The sequence below is a fragment of the Stenella coeruleoalba genome, assembly GCF_951394435.1.
Source record: "Stenella coeruleoalba genome assembly, chromosome: 18".
Lineage (NCBI taxonomy): Eukaryota > Metazoa > Chordata > Mammalia > Artiodactyla > Delphinidae > Stenella > Stenella coeruleoalba.
In genome coordinates this window covers 46,220,181-46,230,424 of record NC_137164.1, presented here as the reverse complement: position 1 = coordinate 46,230,424, position 10,244 = coordinate 46,220,181, and the positions used below count along the sequence as shown (strand labels likewise).

At 41.2% G+C, this 10,244-nt stretch overlaps 1 pseudogene across 1 annotated transcript; it reads right to left on the bottom strand.

Annotated features, from left to right (window-relative positions):
* Window positions 1-8,869: 8,869 nt before the first annotated feature.
* LOC307176747 (peptidyl-prolyl cis-trans isomerase A-like) lies at window positions 8,870-9,612 on the bottom strand (annotated as a pseudogene). The gene has a single exon. The product of its transcript is annotated as a peptidyl-prolyl cis-trans isomerase A-like (transcript).
* Window positions 9,613-10,244: the final 632 nt, after the last annotated feature.

Genomic DNA, 10,244 nt, shown 5'->3' with positions numbered 1-10,244 from the left:
GGCTTATCTGTGCTAATTCCCACTCCTCCCTGATTAAAAAAAAAAAAAAAAAAAAAAAATGTGACCTATCAGGATTCAAGCATTTCTTCAAACCAAGCAACCTGTTGAACAACTTCTTAATGTGCCTATCAATCATCTGGTGATAAGAAGAGTTTGCATTCATAATAGCTAGTTGCTAAAATAAATATGAGTTACTATACCTAATTCAATCAACAATGGGACCTCAGAGGTCAGCAAAGAAATAATCAAACAATAAGTATGAATAGGTTGTAATTTTTCTGATTAACAAATGTTCTCCTTGTCATATGATGTTAAGAGCTGCTCAAAGCACTCAGGTAAATTTAGAATGTATGTATTTACTTTGGAGGGGTCTGTGTGCACTCTCCCAATCAGAAACCCATGAGCCTGTAAGTTTTGCAAACATCAAGTTTTGCTTTCAGAAAACATTTCTCTGTATGGAATTTATGTTTAACAGGTTCCAGGGCCACAATTCATAGAATCTAACAGAGATCAAATAAAATGTGAATGCTGCTTTACCTTAAATACATTCGTACTCAACCCATCCAAGATTATCTTATAAAGCAGCTGATGTAGTTTGGGAGAGAATAGATACATGTATATGTACGGCTGAGTCGCTTTGCTGTGCACATGAAACTATCACAACATTGATAATCAGCTATACCCCAATATAAAATAAAAAGTTAAAAAAAAAAGCAGTCGATGTAATAAAACTTGATAATTCCATCTTCTTTTCCTAATTAGAATTATATTTTCCATGCAGGGAAAGGGAGAGATTTGGTTCCTGATCCAGCCATTCCTGCAGCCGCCCTCCCAAATAACCAATGTCAATTAGAGAGTGAAAGGGTCACAGTGAAAAGCTCATCATCCATTGTTATCACAACTTACAATATGACCAAAATGTCAGATCTAGGTTTCTATTGCTTCTGATTCCTCATCTCCACTCCTTCCTTCTCAACCATTTTGAGGGGGATGGCAGCAGTAGCAAATAGAGTTCAGGTGCAAAATTAAACAGTTAGGCTAAAAATCTTGGAAGGGGGGAGCGCAATGGCTTTTTAATAAAAGCAAAACATTGGGGAGGCAGACAAGAATGCAAATGAAAAGTATCATCAGGTGAGAATAATTTCTTCCTCTAGTTTAGACACATGACTCCATTGCTACCTACCCCCCAAATCTAAAGTTTTTAAGCAGCTGGTTTGTTTAGTTTTTGTTTGTTTTTTTTCATAATAATAGATTTTGAGGACTGAATAAAGAGGAAAATATCAACGGGATGAGTGGATTGGACAAGTGATTGATTTCACATATTGGTGCTTGAGGCATCATTATTGGTTCCTGTAGAGAAATCCAGAGGCACAGAGAACCTCATCTCTCAGCGTCACCAGCTCATTTCAAGCATCTAAGAGTGGTGGGGATTAGGGTCTTAGAAACAGAGAGAACTGAAAAATCTGTCACGTGGCATTTATAAAGGAAGCAACTGACACAAAAAGACTGTTAAATGTCTAGCTATGAAAGCATAAATGTCATTAGACAGTCAGAGTCTTCTCTGGAAACTAGACTTTAATAGGTTTTTGATTGTCACTTTTCTTTTATTTCTTCATTACTCACACCTTGGAGGGATTCGCTTTCAAAAGGATTTGCTTAAACTTCCCCCTCAAAATCCAATTTGCAAATACACCTGCAATTGAATTTTCAATATGTACCGTCACAGGTGCTCTCCTTTGTATGCAAAACAGTCCCAGCTCACAAGTCTGCCCATGGCAACCAGGCCACACTGCAGAGTCCAGGTGACTGATTCCTGCAACACTGAAAGGGGTAGAAAAATTGAGGCCATTATTCAGCTCTTCAGGCTGAAAGTCACTTGGAGTGAATACTGAATTTGAGACCGACCTTCCAATAATCTAAGTATTGGAACTGAGCTCTGAATAAGCAGACTGAATTTAGATCTCAATTTTATTGGAAGAAATCTGTCCAGAAAGTACAGGTACTTTCCTGATCCTTAGAAAAAAATATTATGGGTTTAAATGACTATAGACTATGGAATCCACATTTTGCTTATTCTATTTCACAACAGATCAAAATTATGAACTCTGAGTCTATGCATTTCTACTCAAGGTTTTCATCAATAAACAAGTATTTTCTGAACACCTAGTGGGTGCTTGTCTTGCAGCAGGAGCAGACAGAAATAAAAAGGAAACACTGACTTCCGTGGAGAGGCCTGAAATTATATCTATTAATAACTAAATCTGTGTAACACAGATGCAACCTAGTTGTTAAAAATGAAAAGCTACATAAAACAATTTAGGATTCCATTGCAGGAAGAACTTTAGCACCATTGTTTCAATTTTCTTTGAAACAGTTTATTATTTAAATTGTGTTTGAAGTTGACATTAACTGACTGAATTATAGCAATATAGTAATTTTAAGCACTGGATATCATTCAGGGTAACTTTACTACTGACTATATCAATTTGATTATCAATTTTCAATTAAGCTAACTATTTTAACAGTAGATTATTGTAATATCTTCCCTGGTATCCTTGAAATCTCCTGCAGCACTTCTGATTCATGTGGTTCTTTATTAAAAGGTTAGGATACATTTCCCCCTTTACTACTTAGTAAAATAATACACTTTGAATGGTTATCTTCCAAGATACAGGTTTAAACTATACTGCCTGATATTTTCTAATTGCAGCCATTTCTATGTTTGAATTTTTTTTTCCTTTCTCAGGCTCCAATTTAATTCCTCTTCCTTTTCCTGCACCTCCCTGCCTTCATATCAATCTGGGGCACCTTCAATCTGCTTCTTCATTTTTTGCTTCTAGCCAACCCATCCCTAACATCTTAAAATCTACGTCCACACAATTGCCATTTTATATCACACCAATAAATTACCTTTGGTCCATAGCACCCAACAAAAGCTTTGTAATTACAGGAAGGGGGTAGATGAGGAGAAGTATATTCATTTGTCACATCATTCCTAGAGAAAAATATTTACGTTTTTAAAGAAACACAAAAGAAAGTTGGTGGTTTAAAAAGGAGCAGGAATGGGCTTCCCTGGTGGCACAGTGGTTAAGAATCCACCTGCCAATGCAGGGGACACGGGTTTGAGCCCTGCTCCAGGAAGATCCCACATGCCGTGGAGCAACTAAGCCTGTGCGCCACAACTACTGAGCCTGTGCCCTAGAGCCCGTGCTCCGCAACAAGAGAAGCCACTGCAATGAGAAGCCCGTTGACACAACTAGAGAAAGCCCACGCGCAGCAATGAAGACCCAACGCAGCCAAAAATAAATAAATTGTTAAAAAAAAAAAAAAAAGAGCAGGAAAGAGGAATGTGGGCTGTAGTATTTTAGCAGATTCTTACATCACTCCTAGTATCTGCCTCCATTGTTGGACTTATCACGCTCCATTGTGATATGTATCTGTCTATCCCACTAGATTGAGAGCCCTTTGAGGGCAGGAGCTCTGGCTAGTGTCAGATCTGCCTCCAAGTAGATTACTAATAAACGTTTGGGGAGTGAGTAAATAAATTCCTTTCTGTTGGAAGACACTGAACCATTGCTCCTACCCATACCGTTCCACCCACTCCGCTTCTATACAATCCTATCTCCCTTCATTTTCCTGTAGGCAACCATCCAGGTCTCTCCCCCGTCAGCCTTTCCTCTGGGTCTTCTGTTCTCTCGGCTAGCAATGCCTGGGGGCAGGAAGCCTCCGGTAAAGCCTGACTAGGGTTGCTCACCAGAATTATGTGCATCACTAATCTTGATGTCATTGCCTGTCCTTTGGATAGCTAAGGCAGTCTTCAAAATGTACATGTCCCACTCAATGACCTTTAAGATTCCTAGCAATTCTAGGATTGCGAGATAAAAGAATTCAGGTCTGTTAGTCTTCTTGGAAATTCCTGCTTGTAATAGATGTAGTAGCAAGTCCTAGGGCCTCCAGATTCCGTCTAGCTGTTAACCTTGAAAAGCATGAAAGAAAACATAGACTATAAACATAAAATTAAAAATGCATAGATAACCCTAAAGAGCAGAGTCAGACCTAGACTGTGGGTCTTTCTTTCCCTCCCCCAGTCGCCACCATATCCTTTTCCCTGGCCCTTTTGCTTACCTGGGAAGAGATTTACACCAAGGGTTTCGACTACCCGTCTGAATGTCAGAATCGCCTGGACACTTCAGATTCAGATTCCTGGGCCTCCTGTGGTCCTCAGCCCCCAGCCACCTCAAATTCTGAGTCAGTGACATTGGAATTGCATCAGGAATGTAGATGTTTAACTAGTTTCCCTGATCATGACATTCAGTCAGATATAGGAACCAGGGAACTAGGGCTAGATTCACTAAAAAAACCAAGACTTTACCTCCTCTAGGGACCCACAGCCAGCCAGTGAGCACATTTCGAGAGCCTCATTTAACTCTTGGCCACTGAATTAGAGTGGTTTTCAGTAGCGCAGTCAGAAGCTAGTGGAAGAAGATAGGGGGTTGAACTCTGCTGGGAAAAGCTTTCTTGGTTTAAAGAATATAAATACGATTTGGATTTGGTGAGACAAAGAGGCCTGCAGGGGCTGGAGAAACGACATTATCAAAGGATAAGCATCAGAAAGAGGTTTTTTTGTCTGAATGGAGAGGACCAGAGAGGGTTTAAGAACATGAGCCATTAACTTGAACATGACAACACTGGAAGGCGCTTTTTTTTCTTCCAACAAATAGGTATTGAGCACCCATTTGCCAAGTTCTGTTCAAGGTGCCGGGGGTTCAAGGATCTCCATGCGCGGTCCCTGCCCTGAAGGAACACAACAAAGTGAGAACCTCTGATATCAGCCACAAGGAGTTAACACTCATCCATTGCAACCTCATTTTGCAGAAGAACATGGTAATGGAGCAGATAAGAATTTCTTACTTAGGCTCTGGGATTTTGAGAAAAAGTTTACTAACTGAAAAGTTCACTTCATTTCCCAGTAACATTTTCTTTGGTCAAAGAGGTAAAGTGGGGCTTCCCTGGTGGCGCAGTGGTTGAGAGTCCGCCTGCCAATGCAGGGGACGCGGGTTCGTGCCCTGGTCCGGGAAGATCCCACATGCTGCGGAGCGGCTGGGCCCGTGAGCCGTGGCCGCTGAGCCTGCGCGTCTGGAGCCTATGCTCCGCAACGGGAGAGGCCACAACAGTGAGAGAACTGTGTACCGCAAAAAAAAAAGGTAAAGTGAAATATTTTCTAATACTACCCCAATTCCCACATGTCTATAATAGCCTCCTGGTCTCCCTGACTCTGGCCTTTCCTATAGCTTTACACACTAACCCATGATTAATCACCCTTGTTCAAAAATGGTCCCTGGCTCCCTGTGCAGAACAAAATAAAACGAATAAAAGAACTGAATCACTTAAACTTACCATCTAGATCCCCAAAGATATAACCTCAATATTCCTTGCTAATATAGTCCCGGTATTTATTCATGCATTCATTCATTCATTTATTCAAGGAGTATTCATTGTACTCTTGCTACCTATTGAGGCTTGAGAATGCAAAAGAGAAAGTAAGACAGCGTTTGCCTTCAAAAAGGTAAAAAATGGAAGAATATCTGAGTAACATAATCATCATAATAAAATAATCATTGGATGATCACACACCAAATGTAGTGGGTGCTTAAAAAGATGAGCCAAGTTTCGGGGGAGGGGGTGGAGGTGAATCTGGAAAGGCTTCAAGGAAGGCATTTTTTTAAGAGCTGAAACCAAAGAATGAAAGTAGAATTTTCCAGGAGGATAAGTAAGGAAAAAGCAAACCAGCATGTGTGAAGACCAGGGCCGTGTCAGGGAATGTGGCAGCTCCTCCCAGGTTTTAGTTGGGTGTTCAGGCCATCATGGCTCTAAAGTTTAGATATTTCTTCTGTTGGTGATGGGGAGACATTGGAGAATTTCATGCAGGGGAACGACATGATCAGATTTAGAAAGATCATCCATGTCCCAGTAATGTGGACAAGATATAGGGGACCAAGTGCAAAGAAGGATGAGACAGAGGGAGAGTTAGAAGGAGAACAAAGGGGCAATAGTTCAAGCTGGAGCTGATGAGGTTTTCCACATAATTCTAGTCAAACTGAACACCCTCTTGTTCCTCATTTAAAAACCACAATTTCCTGTTGTATGGTTTTGTTCTTATACCCAGGAACGCTGCCATCCCCCAACCCTGCCAATTCCACACGTGCCAATTCGGCCCAAATTATTTCTCTCCTACAGGTTTTCCCTAAAATCCCAAAGGGAAATCTCTCTTCCTGTTCGAATGCCTATAACAATCAATATCTCTCTTAAGGCACATAGCACTTTTTCCCTGCGGTATATTTCTTGATACATATGCAGTGTCTCTTCTGTGACCACAAGCTCACAGGGAAAGGAGCAGAACTTAGGCATCAGACAGGCCTGGTGTAAAGCTCACGTCCATGACTACATAGCTGATTTATAGGGCTTGAGTTACCCCAAGGAGTTTCAGTTTCCTCATCTACAAAATGGAACAAGTAAGACCTCTTTTGCAAGATATTTTTGAAGAGTAAATGAAATAATCAATATAAGGCAGCAGCATAGAAGTTGACCCTCAGAAGGCCCTCAATAACTGGTAGTTATTAATACTACAAATAGATTAATCATTTACTTGATGCTGTATCCACGACTGATTTATCTTCAACTCTGCGGCAACACTGTGCACAGCGCTTAGTGTGAAGCCAGAATTCAGCCTGTATTTGATGAATAAATACAATAGCTAACATTTTAAGCCCTTACTAAGGGCTTTATGTGAATTATCTGTTTGCCTCCTCACCATAACCTTATAAGGCAAATACTGTTATTATCTCTATTTTATACCGGGAAAGGTGTTGCTTCACTTCTTTCAGAGCTCAGAAGCTAACAAAAGGAGAGAATGACTCACGATTCACAAAGAGATTTTTTTTCTGGGAAAGCTCACCCATTGGTGAGGTAGATATGGCCAATGTCATGTAATGTGAACTACTAGAGAGAATTCATGTGCCACAAATAATATGACATCATTACTTGAGATTCACTTGAAGAATCTTCCATTGAGTTACCAGTGTTGAATGGATTAGAAATATAGTCCTTCTGAATTCTGAATAGTTTCGCCTTTCAGTTAGGTGGCTGTTATGGGATAAATTGTATCCCTCCAAAATTCATATATTGAATTCCTAACTCTCAGTACCTCAGAATGGGACTGTACTTGGAGATAGGGTCTTTAAAGATGTAATCAAGGTTAACTGAAGTCATTAGGGTGACCCCAAATTCAACATGACTAGTGTCCTTATAAGATTAGGAAAAACACATACACAGAGGGGAGACTTTGTGACTAGAGCAGGTGCTGACTGAGAGAAAAACTTGCAAAGCATATATCTGAGAAAGGACTTGCATTAGACTATATTAAGACCTCAGTAGGTACCTCCCTGGTGGCACAGTGGATACAACTCCACGCTCCCAATGCAGGGGGCCTGTTCGATCCCTGGTCAGGGAACTAGATCCCACATGCATGCCGCAACTAAGAGTTCACATGCCACAACAAAGGAGCCCGCCTGCTGCAACTAAGCCCTGATGCAACCTAGTTAATTAATTAATTAATTTTTTTTTTAAAGACCTCAACACAATAATAAGAAAAAAAATAATTTTTTTCTTCCAGTTTTATTGAGATACAACTGACATACACCACTGGAACCAACCAAATATCTTTCAACAGGTGAGTGGATAAACAAACCATGCTCTATCCACACAATGGGATACTACTTGGCAATAAAAGGAATGAAATGTTCATACACACAACAGGAATGAATCTCAAAATAATTATGTAATATATATATTCAAAATAATTCAAAGAAGCTAGACAAAAATGAGTACATACAGTATGGTTTCATTTATATAAAACTCTTAAAAATGCAAAGTAGGGACTTCCCTGGTGGCACACTGGTTAAGAATCCACCTGCCAATGCAGGCAACACGGGTTCGAGCCCTAGTCCAGGAAGATCCCACATGCTGCAGAGCAACTAAGCCCGTGCGCCACAACTACTGAGCCTGTGCTCTAGAGCCTGTGAGCCACAACTCCTGAAGCTGCACACCACAACTACTGAAACCCACGTGCCTAGAGCCTGTGCTCCACAACAAGAGAAGCTGCCACAATGAGAAGCCTGCGCACCACAACGAAGAGTAGCCCCCGCTCGCCGCAACGAGAGAAAGCCCGCATGCAGCAATGAAGACCCAACGCAGCCAAAAATATAAATAAATAAATTTATGTTTTATTTATATGCAAAGTAGATAATACTGACAGAAAGCAGATCTGTGTTTGCCTGGGAGAGGGGAGGGGGCAGGAGTGGCAGAGGAAAGAATGTTAATGGGGCATGAAGAGACTTTAGGGTGATGAATATGTTCACTATCTTGATCGTGGAGATGGTTTCACAGGTGTGTATGTATATATATATATATATATATATATGGTATATCTATGTCAACACATCAAATTGTATGCTTTAAATATGTGCAGTTCACTGTATATCAATTACACCTCAATAAAGCTGCTTAAAAGAATCAATCAGGGCTTCCCTGGTGGCGCAGTGGTTGGGAGTCCGCCTGCCGATGCAGGGGACACGGGTTTGTGCCCCGGTCCGGGAAGATCCCACATGCCACGGAGCGGCTGGGCCCGTGAGCCATGGCCGCTGAGCCTGCGCATCCGGAGCCTGTGCTCCACAGCGGGAGAGGCCCGCGTACCGCAAAAAAAAAAAAAAAAAAAGGAATCAATCATAATAAAAGCAAGAGCTACGTGGGCCGCTTTATTGGTTGGCTCATTCAGAGAGCAGGCTGGGATCATTGCTTTTTTTTTTTTTTTTTGGTTGTTTAGTTTTTATTTCATAACCATAAACTTAACTTTGCAATTCAGCTAAACTTGGAGGGGAATAAGGAAAATATGGAACCCAAAGAAGTGCAATGAGAGCACAAAGATTATAGGATATTTCAAGCAGATGGGGATGAAGGGGTGCTCTCCTGAGCTACAGAAGGAATGGTCTGGTGGTTAAGATAAAACACAAGTCAAATTTATTATTAGATTTGTCCACAGTCAGCAATGGTGATCTTCTTGCTGGTCTTGCCATTCCTGGACCCAAAGCGCTCCATGGCTTCCACAATATTCATGCCCTCTTTCACCTTGCCAAAGACCACATGCTTGCCATCCAAGCACTCAGTCTTGGCAGTGCAGATGAAAAACTGGGAACTGTTTGTGTTGGGGCCAGCATTTACCATGGAAAAGATGCCAGGACCCGTATGCTTCAGGAGGAAATTCTCATCATCAAATTTCTCCCCATAGATGGACTTGCCACCAGTGCCATTATGGCGTGTGAAGTCACCACCCTAGCACATAAATCCTGGAATTATTCTGTGAAAGCAGGAACCTTTATAACCAAAGCCTTTCTCCCCAGTGCTCAGAGAACGAAAGTTTTCTGCTGTCTTTGGAACTTTGTCTGCAAACAGCTCAAAGGAGACGCGGCCCAAGGGCTCGCCGTTGATGGCGATGTCAAAGAACATGGTAGGGTTGACCATGGTTGGGCAGCGCAGGAAGTTCCGGGGTGACGGCGTCTGCAAAGCTGGGATCATTCTTAAAGGAGCTTGCGGTAGAGGAGAGATAGAAAGATAGGTTTCTTGCACACACCTTTTTTCAGGAATGGTAAGGAAAGCCCAAGGAATGACACTCCTGTGACCATCCACCAAGACATCCTGAGGACCCTGCTGGGCCTGCCCGTGTGTGGAAAGTGAAGGAGAGTTGAAGGTTCTTGGCTCAACTCTCAAATAGCAAATTAAAATTATTATTTAACCTTTCCACCCCTGACTGTTTACGAAGAGAAGTATTTACTTAATGTTCTTGGGAAGGTCTAAAGTAATGTAATCAAAGTACAGTCCATGTAACTGCCACTGGCCTGTGATAATATCAATAAAAAATACTGACAATAAACACTCTGAAATTTATACAACCATTTCACAGAGTAATTTGATATCTATCACATCTAATATTAAAAGGTTTGTGGGAATTCCCTGGCAGTCCTGTGGTTAGGACGCCTGTGCTTTCACTGCCGGGGGCATGGGTTCAATCTCTGGTTGGGGAACTAAGATCCTGCAACCAAATAAATAAATAAAATTAAAAGTTTGGGCTGGTACTTGGTATACATTTATTCTATTTTTCTATTAAATATTTTCTTGAAAATTGTTTCTGA